Below are 20,262 nucleotides of genomic sequence, written 5' to 3'. Positions count from 1 at the left end.
TTTACATCAACTAGGCTTTACATTTGAGTGGAAAAATACTGGATTTTCTTTGTAGGCAGTGTCTGTTTATGGGGTCCATCACTCTCTTATCTCTTTGACTTTCCACTTATGAGCAGAATTATGATAAAGCATAAGTACCTTCAAGATTTTTATTCCTGATAATTCTGATAGAAACACAGACACACACACACACACACATACACACACACACGTGTGTGTAGTTTGACTAATAACAGGAAAGAAAAGTAAGACAACTTTGCATGCAAATTATTTATTACTTTTAATAATCACAACATAATATTCTTTTTGTTTGTTTGTTTTGGGTACCAGGGATTGAACTCAGGGGCACTTGAGCCCTGAGTCATATCCCCAGCCCTATTTTGTATTTTATTTAGAGACAGGGTCCTTAGTGCTTCGCTTTTGCTGAGGCTGGCTTTGAGACAACATAATATTCTTCAACTATCATCTACAGGAAATTGCCTTGTTCCATTCAGTTTATTACTCTTTCTAATTGGAACCATGGACTTGTTGTAGATAGAAGTTTGGGAGAACTTTTCTTTACCTAGACTGTTGAAAAATAAATTGATCCAAATATATTGATGGCTTTTGGATAAATATAATCAAAAGCACATTTCTTATTAAGGCCCTTGTTTTGCCTTCTACCCAAACATTGGATTGACAGAAAATAGAACTGCTAATAAATGAAAATGTGAAACCCACATAAAAAAATACAAAAATAAAATGTGTTTGCAGAAGATGCAAGGCAATCTTGTCTTTTATTTTTATGGACAATTGATTGTGGGTATTCTACAGTAATGCATGATTTAGATTGCAGAACTAATTGTTCCGACAAAGAATACAGTTAGGAAAGAAAATACAGCCTCAAAATTATTTTTATTTCTCACTTCTGCTATCCATCAAATACCATTTAAGGGATTTGGATTGTTATAAATGTTGTTGACCTTTCCCACATTCTTTGGAAATTCATGAAAATTGCTGTTCTCACTTGCAATTTTATTACTTGGCATTCTATTCCATATAGAATTTGCATTTTCCCTTTTCTTTTCTGACTCCTGCACATGAACATTTGTGCTACCATCCAATGCTGAGGAGATTACTTGCTTGCCCATTTCTCAGGCCCTGGCTCTCTGCAGTGCCCAAGTTCGATGGCATGTGCTCCCAGATGTGCTTCTGTATCATTAGGCTCACTGAAGGATTCTAATATAGTCATCCAGTCCTTTTGCTGACTGCCTTCATAGACCCACTGACTACTAGGCTGTAACACCTTCCTCAGGTAGATAACAAATCCAGGAAAACTGTTGTTAAAAGGACACAGAAGTATTGCAGTAGGAGCAGCAGTAAGATGATATAATAGCATTCTTCCCTTTGCAGGAACATCAATTTGAACAACTATTCACGAATGAAAATACTTTCATGAGAGCTAAAAAGTCCAGGTGAGAGATGACAGCACCTGGGTAGAACACAGAAACAAAATAAAATAAGACACATTGAAGAGGGTAGGAAGACTATTCCACATTAACCACGAGACCTCTCCAGAAGTACAACATAGAAGGAGATGCACCACATGTGGAGGAAGAAGTGAATTCATCACCTGGGTTTGTGAAAACCTCAGTACCATGTTCTGCCAAATGCACCAGGCTGGCCTGCAGACCCCAGTTCCAGGCTTCCCTTAATACCAGGACAACTTCTGTAGTCTCAAGGTCCAGCTCTCCACCTGCATCCCTGGACACCAGGCCACACAGTATGGACCCAGGCTCCAGGCTTGCCACTCTGGAACCTGCTCCAATACCAGACCAGACCCTGCAGCCTACACCAGTACCAGGCTAGCACCTGGTACCAGGCTTCAGATTGGTCCTCATAGTCTTGGTACCAGGGTACTTCCTGCAGACCCAAGATCCAGCCCTACTCCAATACAAGGCCAGCCTCTTTGGGCTTCAGTAGACCCATGGACTAGGCATATCCTAGTGAACACCAGAATCAAGCTGGTCCCTGCAGACCCAGGGCCACACTCAAATTCCTTGACCCAAATTAGACCTACTATGATGTCAAACTAGTACATAAGACTCAATACAAATCTTGTCACAGCCCAAGTCATCCTCCATGATACCCAGGCTTCAGATTAGCACTTGTAAGTTGTAGCTCTCAACTCTTCCCCTCAAGAACCAGAGACCAGGCCTGATAACCTTCTGACTCAGGTAACCATCTAGCCCACCCCAGGCTTCCAACTGTGGGCACAACCAGGCAACATACTCTTTGAATAGTGAAAAGTTTCTTGAGATAAAGGTAGTCTGTAGGGATTGGAACAAACCAACTTGTTAAAATGTGCATATATCAGGACAAGTCCACAAGAATCATGAAAACTCAGGGAAACAGGACCCCACCAAAATAATAAAATAAAGCACCAGTAACCAAGCATAAAGCAAAATGGAGACCTACAAATAGTCTGCCACAAAATTCAAAATAATCATATCAAAAAAGCTGAGTGATCTACAAAGGAACAGAGACAACACAATGATATCAGAATAACAATATAGTAACACAATAAAAGTTCAATAAAGAAATAGAAAGAAAGAGCTAAACATAAATTCTATAGCTGAAGGAGACAATGTCTGAATTATTTAATGATCTTCAAAAGCAGATGTGAAGGCTGGGGATGTAGCTCAAGTGGTAGCACGCTTACCTGGCATGCGCAGGGCTCTGGGTTCTATCCTCATCACCACATAAAAATAAAATTAAGATGTTGTGTCTACCGAAAACTAAAAAAATAAATATTAAAAAATTCTCTCTCCCTCTCTCTCTTAAAAAAAAAAGCAGATGTGAATAAGCAGAAGAAACAGGTTTTAAGTCAAATGTGAAATTATCCAGTCAGAAAAACAATAAGAAAAAAAATATGAAAAGGTATTTGAAAAAAATGAAAGGTAAAGTATATATATATATATATATATATATATATATATATAATGGAAGTAACAGAGACGCAATACACACACACACACACACACACACACATATATATATATATATATATATATATATATATATATATAGAGAGAGAGAGAGAGAGAGAGAGAGAGAGAGTGTCACTGAAAATTGGAGGTTTTAGTACATGACTAATTTGCCCTATAGCTTTGAGCATATGGTGGCATAGTAAATCATGGTGAGAGCATGCAATGGAGACATCCTGTTCACTTCATAGCCAGAAAGGAAAGAGAACAAGAGATCAGAATCCCAAAGTCCTCATTGAGGGCATGCCCTATGACCTAAGAGCTCACACTAGGTCCCATCTCTTAAAGTCTCCACCACCTCCCAGTAGCACCATGGGCTGAAGATCAAACCTTCAAAACTTAGCAACTGGAAAAATTGATACTGTTAAAATGTTCATTCTACCCAAACCAACCTACAGGTGTGATCAGATTGCCATCAAAATTCTTGTGCCATTTTTCACAGAGAAAAAAAGTTTCTAAAATTCATATGGGATCACAAAAGAACCTAAATAATCAAAACTCTCTTCAGCAAAAATAAGAAGGCTGGAAACTTCATACTACCTTATTTATTATTATAGCAGGAAACTATTTTGTCAAAGCAATATGGTACTGACCAGGAGTGAATTCATGCTTTATAGTCAATCTGTCTTTTACAAAAGTGTGAAAATCACACAATGGGGAAAGGACAATCTCTTCAATAAGTGTTGTTGAAGAAAAATGAAATTTGACCTTTATTTCATACCTCATTTAAAAAAAATGACTCAAAATGAATTAAAGACTTTAAAAGGAGGCCAGATGTAAGACTACTAGAAAAACAAACAAACAAAAAAGGGAACAAGATTCTGACATTCATTTAGACATGAATATTTGGAGATGACCCCCAAATCACAAGCAATTAAAAAAAAAGACAAATGGATTTCATGAAACTAAAATGCTTCTTCACAGCAGAGTAAACAACATAGAAGAGAAGACGTAGAGAATGGGAGAAAATATTTGTAAACCATAAGTCTTATAAGAGTTTAGTATCCAAAATAAATAATTGGAACAAATAAATAGTAAGAAGTTATATGATTTAAAAATGGATAAAATTTCTGAATAGACATTTCAGAAATAAATAAAATATAAAAATAAAGTAACAGATGTGTAGAAAAGAGAACCCTAGTACACTTTTTTTAAGAATTTAAATTAACACATCTATTATGCAAAAAAAGCATGGAGTTTCCTCAAAAAACTAAAAATAAAACTTCCATATGATGTAGCAGAATAAATTTTTGGATATAAATATTCAAAGGAAATTAAATCAGTATCTTAAAGTGATATCTGCATTCCATGTTCAGAGCAGAATTTTTCAAAATAGGCATGTTATAGGATCCCCCTAAATATCTGTTGATAGATCAGTGGATGGATAAAATATGATGTAGACATGTCTCTCCATCTGTCTATAAATCTACAATGAAATATTAACCAGCCTAAGAAGAAGGAAGTTCTGTGATTTATGACAACAGGAATGAACATAGAGGACACAATGCTAAGAAAAATAATGCAGGTACATTAAGACAAATACTGCATAATCTCATTTATATGTGAATCTAAAAATGTTGAACTCAGAAGCAGAAAACAGAATGGTGGTTGTCAGGACTGACGGGAAACAGAAAATCGGGAGAGGTTTGTCAAAGGGTACACAGTTTCAGTTAGGCAGGATGAGTAACTTATGGAGAAGTAAGCTACTTCATAGTACTTATTAACAATACTGTATTAAATACTTGAAATTTTCTAAGTCAGTACATCTAAAATGCATTCACCAAAACTAAAGTTGACTTTATTGGGGGGATGGATGTTTATTAGCTTGGTTGTGCTAATGATTTTACAGTAAAAATATGTCACACATCACACTACACACCATAAATATATGGTATACAATTTTTATTTCTCAATAAAGCTGGGGAAGAAAACCTTACCAAAAAAGATGAGAAAGAATTGTATTCAGAGTCAGATAACTTGGCAAAGTCCCTAACCTGCCACCACAAACTAGTTACATCAGTTTCCTCACCTTTAAATAAATAAAAGCTCTCATTCATATGGTTGTGAGGAATAAATGAAATAATGTCTTCAAGTGCTTAGTACAGCCTTTATGTCATCATGGAGAATGAATATCTGTTTGCTCTTTTACTCAGAGTGATTGCCGTTTACAAGCTGGAGGCCACATCTTGTATCTGAGGGGATTTTTGTCTAGGGATGTTTAGCCAAGAGGCATTGGCTTCACCGGTCACTCTTGCACAGAACTGCCTGTAACAGGGGAATTAAGACAAAATAGAGTGCAATGTGTGCAGATAAAAAGGAGAAAGAGAAATAAGACTTCATTTTGTATTTCTAGTTGGCTAGAACAAATGAATATGCATTCTTTACACTCACAACTGTTGCAAAAATAACTTAGAACTGTGTGAGACTGAAGAGAGAAGGATTAAACACTTCTTGAATTTTTCGAATTTTATTTTACAGGGGGAAAGAGGAAAGAATAATTATAGAGCTCTTGTCCATGGGGCTTAGCTGCATGGTTTCTGGAGAGAAAATGGTGGTGGGAACCTGGAGAGAAGAAACTGTATCACTAAATGGCATGTAATAAGTAGCTGACACCCTGTTTATCCTAGTTGGTATTTGCTGAGATTCTTGGACCCTGTCTCTAAATAAAATACAAATAGTTTTTATTAAGTTTAGAAGAGTTTTGGACAATAATTCTTCATTTTTCTGGCTTCTGGACCTTTCGAGATTCAGAACAATGTTAGACTTTAATGTTCTTCTAGAACCCACTGAGACTCTGTTCGTTGAATTACACTTTTCCCAGTATTTCATTTTGTATAGGTGCTATTATTATTCTGATTTTTTGAAAAATCTAATATTCTCTCTTTTCTTCTTCTCATGAAGTTCATGTTTTCCTTTAAATTTTGGAGTATTTAAATATAGTTCTAAAAGCTATTTTGACATGCCTGACAGCTACTTACGTCATCTCTGACAGTGTTTTAAAATGTAAGTTTATTACTCAGCATAGAAAGGTCAACAGGTGAAGAGAGGACTTCAAATGAAGAGATAGCGTGCTATATTCACAGATCCTTAGAGGAGAGGCAGGGTCTGCCATGGCAGAGTCCTCTTGGTATAGAGCAGAGGGAGCAGGGGGAAGAGGGGCCAGAGACTTTATTGTGTTTGCTACAGGAATGACTGGGAAACAGGGGTAGCATTGGTTTATTTGAATAATTACAGTAGGCTGTGGTGCCTAGGGTTGTCCCTAGTTGTATTTTACTTGGTCTTGGTGTAATTATGGCAGAGGAGTATTGGCGCAGAGAGAAAGCCTTCTGAAAACTTGATGAAGGAGGTCACTGGGATGTCTGATTCAGACTGGCTAGTTTGCATATGAAAGGTGACCTTCCAGGCAAGTTCTTCCACTATCTCTAGGAATCAGCTAACCCTGGGAGCAGCAGTCCCTCTGGAGTCAGCAAGGGCCCAGTAATTTGAAGCATCAAATACAAAATTCAGAACATGTGCTTATTAGAACCCATACATTTATGTTGATTGCTTTTTCTCCTTTTTTTGAGTAGCACTTCCCTTTAGTTGGAATGGTTAGTACATTTAATTAGACAGTAGACATTTGATTGTCAAGTATCTGAATTCTGTTGTTGTTGTTGTTTTTCAAGTCTCTGAATTCTGTCATGATTTTTTCAAGAGTCTGTGGGGTTTTGGGTAAGCAGGGAAATTATTAGCAGATTAGTTTGATCCCTTTGATGTGCAATTTTAAGTTTTGATAAAGTGGATCTAGAATAGACTTTATTGCAGGGAGATTTGAGCCTGACAACCAGGGTACAAATTTCCTTTTTTTTAAAATATGGGAATTTGTTTTCTTATTAAAGGATGTTATGAATGCTTACAATATACTAAGCAAGAATTGTACTGAAACTTCAATAAAACACGAAAAAGGGAAAACCTACACCATTTCCTCATAAATCTGTTAAGTGGGGTTAGGCATATAAACTAAATTCTTGGCTGACTATGGCAATTAAAAGTGAGTATGTACTAAATTTTGATCAACAACAAAATTTGTAAATGCAATGATATTTAAAATATAATGAATTCAGATTGTCAGAGCCTAGAAATGTCTGTTAGAACTTCACAAACACATATGTGCTTTAGTATTTTACTATGTGCTGCTAGTCTAATTTTGTGCTAAGTTGTAGAGATGCAATGGTAAAGACATCCTTGGCTACAATGTGCTTATCTTCTTTTGAGTTCCAAGGTAAGTAAATAGTACTACTAGAAAAATTGGTCTTTTGTGCTGTTGCAATCATTGATATTAAACAAAACAAAACAAAACAAAAAACAGTCTTAGACATCAAGGAAACCTCTCAAGAAAACATTATTTTAGTTTGAACAAAATAATTATTAGAATTTTATGCTGGGCATGGTGTCACATTCCTGTAATCCCAGTGGCTTAGGAGGCTGAGACAGTAGAATTGCTAGTTCAAAGCTAGCTTCAGCAAAAGTGAGATGCTAAGCAACTCAGTGAGACCCTGTCTCTAAATAAAATACAATATAGGGCTGGGGAACTGGGGATATGGCTCAGTGGTTGAGTGCCCCTGAGTTCAATTTCCAGTAACCTCCGTAAAAAAATTTATTAGACAAAGAAGCAACATGATTGGCAGAAAGGTTATAAGTGGTTTATAGTAGAGGAAAAGCATGTGTAAAATCTTGATAGCACAATAATAGTAAACATTAAAAAAATTATAGTGGTTTGTAAATTCCCAACATGGTGGGCAGAAAAAAATGGAATGTCATGAAAAGATTGAATAGGCAGGCATTGGCCAGAGGAATAAGTGTTTACCATGGGGTCTCTCAACTGTTTTTCAACTCAGAAGATTTATGAACATGAAACTCAGAAAAGAGATCTGAAACCTGCAGGATAAGCAAAGGATTCATCAATGTATATTAGTTTGCTAAAGCTGTAACAACAAAAGTAACACAAACTAGATGGTTTAGACAACGGAAACAATTCTGAAGGTTTATGGATTAACTTTGACAAAGTTGTGAAGCAGAAAAAAATTGTACTGAAGCATCCTCCCCTGTTATGTTAGGAAATCATGGATTTTTTAAAAAAAATTCTCCATCAATTTTGATTTACAGATTCTCTAATTAAAAATACGTTCTGCTCTGAACCCAAGGGAGTGGTTACTAGGATATAGAATTACTTATAATTTTTGTCATCTTGTTACCCAACAAGTACAATGACCATTTTAATCTATTTCTTCCAGTCATTGGGGCAGGGTATGATTGAACAAAATTCCACAAATAACTTGGTCACTATGAAATGAAATCTGCCTCACAATGTTAGTTGGTTAGATCAGATGCTGTTTCAGAAGTCTTTTCTCAACAACAATAAAACACATAGTCTTGATATTCCCATTGAGAATAGACCTAATTCTTTTGACCTAAAAACTAGGATTAATGGGAAAATTGTATAAAAATCACACCCATGTCAAAATAGATACATTGCTCTTCCCTCTGAAAGAACCAATGCTGGAAGCATTAAAAGATGAAATAATGTTTGAATGTTTTTCAGGTCAAAAATTAGGTGCTAATTTATTTCTTTCCTGAATTTGTTGAAAACTTTTTATTGCTTGAGGTACTCCTCAGGACATGGTGATTCTGGGCTTTCATGCAAAATTGCTACATTTTGTGTATTTTCTAGGTCTTTGGCTTCATTTTGCTTTCTCACAGCTGACCAGCTTGCTGTAGAAAACAGGGCAATTGACATATCTAGAGCCTCAAGTGAACTTTCACCGCAGAAGCGAGACAGACTCCCTGTTTTTGGTACTGTTACCAAATATTTTAGTTTAGGGCCAATATCCACCCTGGACATCTATGTCCAGTTGTGGGATCTTGAAGGGAAAAACTGTCCCTCTTTGGTTAAATTATGATGACTAGACAAACCCATTACTATGAGGGTAACAGGAATAGTCAAGTGTGTCCAAGATCCCATGCCAGGGTACAAGGCATGGGATGCAATGCGGAGGATAGAAATAATTCCTAGAAAAAGAAATTGCTGAGTAGTTATTCTCCCAGCAAGTTGTCCTATAATTTTGTTTCTCTAAATCTTGCTAAGATTTTTACTGAATACTGAGTTCATGTACTCACTGCTTTAGCATTTGGAACTAAGACAGTGAACAAAGTCATGAGGCTCGCTTTCTGGTGTGGTTTTGGAGGTAGATGGTAAACAAATAAAGAAATGATTAAATACCTAATCCCATGATGAAGACAGTTACAGGAAAAAGAGAAACCAGGAAAGGGGGAGAGAGGACAGGCGGTAAAGTGTGAATGCATCGTTAAGTGGGTGATCAGCAAGGCCTCACTCATAAGGTGACATCTGAATAAAGACCAGAAGGAATCCAGGGATCTCTGAAGAGCCAACATTCCAGTAGAGGAAATGGTTGACCAAAATTACCTACAATGAAGGAAAGCTGGCTTTGTTCTATCATGGCAGGTAGATTAGCAAGCGCTAAGCATTACTTTTCTTTAAATAATACATACTTGAATATAAAATTAAATGGGGTTTTGCTAACATTAGTCATACCACAGCAGTTTTTAAATGAAACCGTGTGCCCTATTGTCCTTAGACTGACAGGGTGCCCAGAAGAATATAAATAGTTCAATACAGTTAACATTTGAAAAGAAAACCTATAAATTAATGATTAAGGAAACAATAATATTCATACAATAGGGGATTTATTTGCAATTTCTAACAGAGGCACCAAAAAAGCAAGAAAAAAAAGTTACATATCCATCCTCCAAATTTCTCTTGATTTTCTTCAGATCTCCCTTAATGATTCCTTTATTAGGTGCTAGTTTGTCTTATAAATGAATTAACTGGTTGCAATGCATCCATCATTTCCATGGTTTTGCCATAGCAATTACTAATATTAATATGGTTCAGTGAATTTCAGGAACATCTTTCCACTTTACCCTCATTTCCCCATTGCCAGTGACGGACAATGTCATCCTGGTCTTGGTTTTTAAGAATGGAAAATGCAAATATCACTTATGGGAGCGTGGATATCTGTAGCCATCACACTTGTTTTGTGGTTTTTTTTGGCTGAATGGCTTATCAGGACAAGCAGAAAGGATGTTTGCGTTTCCCTCAAGATTTCTCCAAGGCTACCATGGACACAGACTCTCAGCATCATAGTGAGTAAATATGGATTGTAAAAGACTGACAACAAAATGCACCAATCATTAAAGACAGTCTGATGTAGATATCTTGGGAAATAAAAACTTTAGCAGCAATGTCTTTGTTACTATTTTCTATTTTTTTTTTTTTGAAAGAAAGAGATGTCAGTGTATCTGACAGATTCCTCTGATTGTTGCTCAGGCAACGATGTAAACTGGTGGAGACAGACTGTCAAAGATTGTCTTTTCTTTTATTCTCATTAATTCTCCCCACCTTTGTCTCCCTTGTTGGAATTTTCCAGAACAACATTTTAATTTTTTTTAAGTTGAAAGGTCTGTTGTCCATTTCTGTTAGTTCTAGAGAACTTTGATCAAGCTCAAAACACAATTACAATACTTACTAAGGTTAAATTCATGTTTGTGTATCATAAAATGAATTTTTTCCTGTTCTTTGTGTATAGATAAGTATTTGTTTCACCATATGTAATGCTGCCTTATAGATTTATTTTTTCAGCAAACATGAGTTGTAAAAGGTATTTGAATTCCTTTAATATGAAATGATATCTTCAAATTATAATTTAATTATCACTGTTTAATTATTGATTTATTATCATTGTTTAAAATCATTGAGTGACATATGATTAGAATTTATCAAGAATGTGACATAAGTTGAAGATTAGACTAATTTTTAATCAAGTGTTCTTACATCAGATATAATCTGATATATTGTAGAGCAAGCAATTAGTTTTTAAATAATGTAAGAACTCTATGGTTAAGCTATATCATGTCAAATAATTTCTGGTTCATAACTTCCTGATTTTCTTAGAGAATAAATACAGGGGTTTAATGCCAAAATAATAAGCCATATATATTAATGGGTATTAAATAGTCAAGTAGCATACAACTACCAATCCATGGAAGATTACTGAAGAAAGTAGAATAAATCCTGACTTTTATGAGTAGCTAAAGAAAGAGCTGTCATAGGAGAGGAGCTAGGTCTGACTCTCCCTGAGCAGAACAGCAGGACAAGAATCCTGTCCTTCAAAACAGAATTAGCCCCATCTCAAGGACAACCACCTGGCCCAGGGCCAAGTTGAAGGGGGACTGAGGGTAGATATGATATTCATCCATTTCCAGTTCTTCATTCATTTATTGTACATTTGAAGGTTATACTTCTCCGTCTCTCCCTTTTGGCATGTGGGACTGAAGGAATTGTCACTTCCAGGAAGAGCCATTTAATTGCTTTGTGTGACACTCTAGCAATCCCTTGGAAATTGTGAAGGCGGGTCAAATTATGATGAAGATACACTGAGACTGAAACAGCCTTGATTTCTGGGTCACCAAATGGAGACATGTTGTCCTAGATAGTCACTGTGACCCAGTAAAATTTCTGTGAGCAAGAAATAAACTATTGCAGTATTAGGTCATCTAGATTGTATAGAGTTTTGCTACTGCAGCATTATTTGACTTATCCTGATTAATTCAGATCTTGATACTAGACTAAGTATAGTACAAAAGAAGTCGTAAGTCATAAGACACCAATTGAGTTTGGGGCATGATGTTCAGCTTCCAGAAATACAGCATCACAGGCTACAGTTATTACCCATGGCATAGCAAGTACCAGGAACTTCTTGTTTATATTGCTTCTCTTTATACTCCAAGTCCCAGAGAGTTGAAAAGGAGAGGTCCATGTGGATGCTGCATACAGAGTCAGTTTTCTTTGTACTTGAAAAGCCCCCAAGTTTAGAAACCCAAATATTTTCTGATAGGCTGTAAGCAAATCTACCTGATCTTTACCCTGGAAGGAAACATGATGTTCATTTTAATGGAAAGCAAACTAACTTGCCTTCTGCTTCACAGGGAGATATTTCCCAAAGCTCTGTTCATGCTGTTATTCTAGAAAAACACAGTAGATGACACCAGCACCTCTTTTCAAAAGACATGAAGAGAAACAGGAGAAACCCATGAAGATCCCCTCTCAATGCACCATTTCTGTTCACTGGCTCAGTCTTCTTGAATACTCACCAGATTCTACTCCTTCATTAATGTTTTTCAGGACTGTACTAATTAAGCCCACTTTCTTTTAACTCTACTGAGTATGTATACGTTTTTGACTGATTTATATGATTTGATAATTTTTTGTTTCTTTTTTTTTTCACCCTCTGAGGATTGAAAGTTCCTTGGAAGAAGAGACTGTTTCACTCACACTTATATCTCTTAAGAGGAGACAATATAATTTTACCCAACTGCTGTCCTTTTTTCCTCCTTGAAAATATCCTGTAACATAATATCACATGGAATTCTTCTTCCTTATGAATTAGATAAGCAACAATTCTTTAGTGAGATATGGTCAATAGATCAGAACAACACACAACTCCTAAAGTTAAAGTGAAATTTGCTTCAATCAAATGACATCCTGAAATGGCCAGTAACAGGAGGTATTTTTGATACATTGGGACTCTGAAGAAAATCCGTATTAATCTATAATCATATTATAAATTACAATTAGTGGTATGACATTTTTTTTCTATTGCTTCCTTTGCTGTTGCCTGTAAAAGTTATCAGCTTTTACTGCTACTATCTTAAGTGTGCTACTCTGCTACAGTATGCTAAAACCTACCTTAACTACTTTATAACTTTAGTTTTCAGAATCCCATAACAGATCATTTTTATCATTCATGTTTTTGGATGAAGAAGTGTACACTTCTAAAGTCACTTCTTTGAGTTCATGCAGCATCTAAGGTTCCAGTGTTGAGATTCAAGACCTCTTTTTATATAATGCTAAAGTCTGAGTTCTTAATCATTACCTTATTATAATAATTTGCCTATAAACTAAAAGATATTCACCAGTAAGTCTTCAATCAACCAGAGACAGAGAGAGAGAGTTTTCTCTCCTATTGATTATATTTTGAAACAACTATTCAACTTAGTACAACCAATTGCAGTAACATCTTCTGTCCTCATCCACTGAGGAGGAAACTGGTCATATGTGACTAGAGATTATTTTCACTCTTCTGCTTCTTTCAGTAGTATATGCAGAGTATTAATTTATAAATTAACTCTAAAAGCAAAGAGGAGGAAGAAAATCAGTCCCTGATTTCTGGAATAAATTCCCATCTTATGATAATAAAGTGGAGGTCCTTGGGGATAGTTTTGTACAAATGACATTAATATATAGATAATATTAGGGATTTTGGTAGTTGAAGCCAGACCTTAGGATGCAAAATCAACATCAAGACAATGTCTAGATTTTTCCCTATTGCTCATAAGCAAAGGTGATGGAAGAGCTGATTAGAGACCTTTTCCTGTCCTGTTGGTACAGTTTTCTTCTGCATGCTAAACCAAGGCTTCTGGGTACATTGACATTCACTGAACCACTGTAAATGAAGGCAATGTGTTCTATCTAAATGGAAGAAACTGTATTCCCTTTCATGTCAAGGCATGCTACTAAAGCCTGGAGGACTTTTAAACTGTGAGACAGTCCTCCCCCTCTGCCCCCAGTAGAATTTGGCTTTGGTTGCATTTTTCCTTCATTGGTGTCTCACCCTGCCAAGTTTTGAAGTTTGCATGTTCAGGTTATTGGGGGTTTTGTTTTTCTGAGTGCAAATAGAGTTCAAGTTTCTTAAAATAGGAAAAAAATTATTTCTCCCTTCCCCCTTTCACTTTGAAAACATGCTTATGGTTCAACATTATTTAATTTAGGTTAAGACTAAAAATAAATTATTCCAAGTTTGTGACTAAACAAGGAAAAGTTCTCAAAAGCACTTTTTTAAAAAAGTCATAATTGAGCATAAAGGAGGTAGAGGAAGAATGGCTTTTGCTTTCAAGATTTAACTCTGATAAAGTACTGTCTTGTGGAAAATAGCTTCACGTCCAAACTACCAGTGCTTTCTGGGTTATGGGCTTCCATTTGAACTAGATTTTGCTGGTCTTATTCAATGTATCCGATTTTTAACTTTCCAGTCTCCAGAATAGCATGTGGATTTGCACAGATTCTGAAGAAAGGAAATTACCAAGAGATATTGGTCAAGGAATACAAAATATTATTTATCTAGGAGGAATATGTTTAAGAGATTTATTGTACAACACAGTGAGTATAGTTAATGATAGTGTATTGTGTTTGTGCAAATGGGCAAGAAAGTTAATTTTGAGTGCTCTTGCCCCTCAGAAGATAAGAATCTGAGGTAAAGCATGTTAGCTCTATTTAGCTATTCCAGCAAGCATGTATATTTCAAAGCACCATGTTGAGCGCCATATATGCAATTGTTATTTGTAAATAAAAGGTAATAAATAAATTATAAAAATGAAAAGAAATGATCAATACTCTTAGAATGATTGAGCATGTCTGCAATATGGTAAGACAAGCCCATGGAAACATGCTGGGGAAGATAAAATGTCTCTGTTCTCTTTTCAGATGCTACTTATGTGTGAAGCTCCTAACATTGCCTGCTGCCCTCTTTCTGTGTCTGGGCCCTTTTTAGGGAGGTCCTCACTAGATCTTCTCTCCTTTAACAGTATAATCTCGGACATACAGTCTCCCCATCCCAGTTTTTCTTTCCATAATGCATTTTTTCTCATCATCTCCCTTCACTAACTCTCCTTCAAATGTACTCAAATATCCTTTCTGTATTGCACTCAGTATTCCCTTAGCACTTACCAATCAATACATAGACAGTGTCTACTCTGAGTTAGACAATACTGTAGGGATCACGGCTCTGGGGATATACAAGACAGTAAGGCCCTGCTTTAGAGGAGATTTTATTCTTGATAAATAAATTTTAAAAAAATAAAAATGAAACAGGATCACTCGTGGTGATGATTGCTTGAAGGAGGTAACCATGGTGAAGATGGAGCATTATTGGATTTGGTGCATGTAGTGGGGAGAAACTATAAGATAGGTAGGTCAGGGAAGCCCTCTATGAAATATTTGTCTGCTTAAACTTGAAGGATCAACAAAAGCCAATTGGATGAAGAATTGTAGGCAAACAAAGCTCAGCCCATTTCAGGAAGTGTATCCAGAGAATGATCCACAAGAAATTAAAGTCACTCAGAAAAGGTATTGATTCTTCATCAGTGACTTTTTTTTTTGGTATCCATGATGGTCTGAAAAAAGTTTGTATCAACTTCTGAAAATGTGATTCATCCATTTGGAAGATTTGGTTACCAAATGTTCCACTCAACAGAGGGTTATATAAGTTAATATCGATTATACCACAAAAAACATTAATAGGAAGGTTTCTGTCCTTATAAAATTTTCAACCTAAGGAAGTCTGTTCTTAAACATGAATAAAAGCCAGTTATTGAAAGTGTTATGTTATGTGTGTTTCATGCTCATTTCTATTTCTGAAATCTTTCTTTAAGCTTTAACCAACAGTATACTATATCCCATAGTATAAAATATTTCTACCTTTGTTACTCTTCCCTCAACTTTTCCATAGATTTTACCAATCCATTCTCAGGTAGGACAGATGAATGGGACCTGTTGGATGTAAAGGAGAGACTGTTACACCTGGGGCTGGCTTCATAGGTGTGCATCAGTCCCTGGGCTCAGAAAGTCCATACTCTGTTGTCACCATGATGAAATTCTTAATAATTATTTGCTTGAACTGAAGTTTTATAGGAGAGATTTGATTAGACAGTGGGGAATGAGCTCCACATTTTCATCTCCATTCACCTCTAATATGTGTGTACCCTGCCCTGATTGAACCAATCACATCACATGCCCATGGTCATTGACCTCTTAGTGCCATGATTTTCTCCATGTCTTTGTGATCATTGGACCATGCAACCAGTTCAAGGGTCAATTGAAAATCAATGAATGAAAATTTAGAGCAATGGGCTAAACTTTGAGGGGGAATTTAGAAGAACAAGCTACAAGCACAACAGATTTTTTTCCTTGAAAATTTGCAGTAAGCCTGTCTTAAAAGTGTAAATTCTTTATAAAATTATGCTGTTAAATACTCATGCTTTTAGCATTGGAATTGCAAACGAAGGGTCAGTGGGTCAAATTCAGCTCAGAGATATGATTTGTTCCAGTAGCACACAGATTTACAAAATTTGAATGTCCTTTTAACTGGGGCCTGCTGTTCCAGAGAACCACTGGCTTGACCATAAAATTGTCTTTGCCAAGAGAATCTGTTTACCCTTCCTGGTCTTGAGGCTGTTTGAATTTGCAATCCTGAGCTCTAAAGTTAAATGTCTAAAACAGTGCTTTCCAAACTTTAGCAGGGGTCCAAGTCGCCTGGAGAGATTGTTCCACCACAGATTGCCCCCTCCAGCCCCCTAGTTCCTGATACAGGTCTGGGATGGGTCCTGGTAATATCCATTAAGTTTCCAGGTGAAGTTGGTGACACTGCTCCAGGAACCACACTTGGAAAACCACTGATCTAAAACAGTAATTGCCATTTTTGTTATTGGCTATTACCTACAGTAAACTCTACCCATTCAGTTATGAATGAGATAATGTCAATAAAACCTATGTACTTTAATTAGTGAACTGAGCTGCACAGGGAATTCAGCTGTAATAGCATCCATGAACTGAAGCAATTAACGAGTCCAACAAATTTTTCTCTCCTAAAGGGGAAAAAAAAAAAAAAAACTATCTTGCTTTTCACTGATGTTAGTTCTATTTTAGTATTCTGTAATTTTTTCAAAAAAAAATTAATATGCTTAGATTATTTTCCAAAAATAGTAAAACAAGTTTAAAATGGTTCAATCTGAAATGTTGTAAAGTTGTCTTGCTCTCAGTAAATATCAAAAGCAATGAGGTAATGGAACCAGACAGTTGGGGCTGTTGATAATGGATTCACTTTGGAAGGCCTCTGATCCTTCTGTCAAGGAATTGTTACTGCCTTAAGCCTGTGATGCCAAGATTTCCCTAGATAATTTAGAGCCCAGCAATGCCTATCAGATATATGCAGCATTATGCTAGAAAATGTGGCTTGAAAGTTTCCAGTGGAATACACAGTTCAATCTGGAGTTGGTTCTCAGCTCAGCCTCTTCTTTGAGGCTTGGAGTGTCCAGTCAGAGAGAACTGTAGTCATCAGCCATCAGAGTCTCATAGCCGCACCTTTTAGAGGAGGACATGTGATACGGCTACCTAGTGTCAAAGATGGTTTCTCTGAGGTTAATATGTTCTCAAATCCCTCTTTATGTCCTCTTTCCATTTATTTAATAACTTTGTCTGGGTAATGGAATGGGAGACGGCATTTAAAGACAGGAGCATTTTAATTTTACTTTTTTCCCCCTATCTTGGTGTGTAAGTAGTAAAGGGAAATTATTAACATGCTTTGATGGAAGCACTAGTGGAATTTTCTCTGAAGCTTGTCTTTAATGGGTTCATTAAATTTATTTATTCCTTTGACCATCATCAGAATTAACCGCAGTTCATTTACTTTTTATATTCAGACCATCCATTTTTCATAATAACGGGAGATTATGAGAATGTGAACAGCTCTCTAACCCTCTAGACTGCAAACTATGTGAGCTGGGGTCCGTCTTGTTTCTTTGTCTCATAACAGAGTGAACATATAGTTGCTATGTATATAGTTGATTTTTAATAAAGGTAGATCACATTGAAATGACCTCTTATCCCTCTCCACCAAATTTTTTTTAAAAAAAATCTCTCAAGAAGGGTGATAGTCTCTATCTCACAGGTCCCTCAAAGGGACAGAGTAAACAAATATATGCAAAGTGTTCTCCATGCTAGGTAGTAATTCAGTCTCTATTGGTGTCTTATTATGAGTAGCTATTTTTACTTTTATTTAGATATGGGTTTTTTTTTCTTTTACTATCATTATTTATATAATGGTTTCAAGCTCTCCCATGGTGAAGACTTTAATGAAAGCTTCATTTACTGAGCAAATAGAACTGGGCTCCCTCCTGTATTCCTTCCCTTGGTTAATTCTTTTATATCCCTACAGTTTGAATGGATGTTAAATCCTGATATCAAGGAAACACTCTATAATCTGTAGCACGGCTCAAGGCTCAGGGAGTATAAAATGTTAATAAAGTGGTAGCATAGTTGAAAAACACTGGACGTTTTATTCTTTTTTTGTTTTTATATGGTGGTGAAGATCGAACCCAATGCCTCACACATGCTCATTTTTTTTTTTTTTTTTTGCACTGGGGATTGAATCCAGAGGCACTGTACCACTGAGCCACAACCGCAGCCCCTGAACATTGTCTTTTTAAAAGACACTTTCCCCTCCCAGTCGAGGCTGAGACTGAACTCAGCCTGTAGTATAGCCTGAAAGAAGATTATTTTATGTACAAAGTCATATTTTTGTAATTTAAACAACAACAACAAACAAAAAAAAATAAACAAGAAAAATAATGTTGCATTCAGGAACTTATGCTAATCCTTATTGCATGTTTTGCTAATACTTCAATAAATTTCCTTTACTCTGAAGGTTTAGTCACAAAGTAATACCAGAATAAGAATGAGAAGAACTGGGCACTTCTCTATTCTCTGCCTGTTAGTCGAACAGTTATTCAGTTTTTTGGATATAAATTCCCTCAGTTGCAACTCAAAGTAATATCTGTTTTAGAATTATTTTAGAAATACATTCTATTTTATAAATATTTTAGAAATAAAAAAGACTTGTACAATTTCTTCTAAGATTGCCCCAAGGGCTGTCCAGGTTGTACACTGCACAACTCAGAAGTGGTATTCATATAGATGAATACCAGAGCTAACTTTCTTCTGTTTCTTTTCATCCATAAGGACATGGATCATACAACTGGGTGTGGGATTCTTTGGTAGTCTTGTGCTGCCCCTTCCTTGACATGAAGAAGCATGGTCTATTACAGAAATGATTTGTGCATATTACCAAAAACAACTGAGAGAACAAGAGGGCATTAACCATATTTTATAGATTTACGTTCTGTTTTTACCACTTAATCCTTAAATGGAAAGGCTTTGGGGGCCTCCCCAGAACTGAGGATTTATATGCAGCATATAGACTGTTTAGAGTAGAATTATAAAACCAAAAACATTATGAAATATCTCATTAATCTAAAACACCTTTTTTTTTTCTTTTTTCAGGAAGGAGTGCAATTGCTCACCTTACCTCACAAAATATATCTAATACCAGAAAGTCATATCTACAGGTTAGCAGCTGATAGGCTGTACATACAGGAGAATGGGGAGCTGCACTGTGAACCCAAACCTGCACATCTGTTAGCAATAAATGGCTGTCTATGGAATTCAGGATCGAGGCCAGATTTGCCTCTGCAACACATCTTTTTTTTTTTTAAGCACGTGATTCCACATTTCACTTCTCCACTTGATTTCATGGAACTCAGAGATTGCTACAGAAAAAAAAAAGAAGAAAAAGAAGGAGCATAGTCAACTCTTTATATGCATAATCAACTCTTTATATTCACTGGAATGTTGCCAATGGAAAATTAATGAACTTTTCTGTAATTATTGAGCAGTCTCAGTTGATGAATTATTGAGCACTCTGGGATTTCATCTGATGAGACCCATATGGTCACAGAATCTTGAAACTGGTAAAAACTTGAGATGTCATCTCTTCTGTATCTGGTCCTGTTTAAGCACACATGACCCTAGCCTGTTGGCTCTTATTCTTGCCCCTCAGTAGGGTCTGCCCTATGCCTGCTTAAGCAGAGGCTATACTACCTTGGACACCCTAATTTGACCCAACAGCATCCACATTAGCTCTCCTTTTATCTACTTCTGAACTCAGAAGAGTCACCTTGAAGTGTCATGCCTCTCTTCCCTAGTGGAAATCATAGAATCTGGGATAGAAAAGCTAAAGGTGTGGGTAACCTTAACACCCCCCGGGGGGTGGGGCAAACTTGCACTAGTGAGTGGCATGCAATTGGAAGGAGTCTGTAGCTGTGTTGTCCCCCCTTCCTCTATCTGATAAGACTCTTCTGAAATCTAGAGATTGTAATGTGCTGTTCCAGAGACAATCATCATGTCAAGGCAACAGACTGATTTTTCTTTTTAAAACATGGCCTGTTTGATAATTTACCACTTTTTATGTGCTTAGCTTCTCTTCCTCTCTGGCTTTCTTTTGTCCTG

This window comes from Marmota monax, unplaced genomic scaffold (assembly GCF_021218885.2).
Source record: "Marmota monax isolate L192 unplaced genomic scaffold, Marmota_monax_Labrador192_F-V1.1 WCK01_AAM20220418_F8-fsc00016, whole genome shotgun sequence".
NCBI lineage: Eukaryota > Metazoa > Chordata > Mammalia > Rodentia > Sciuridae > Marmota > Marmota monax.
This window is presented reverse-complemented; position numbering follows the sequence as displayed.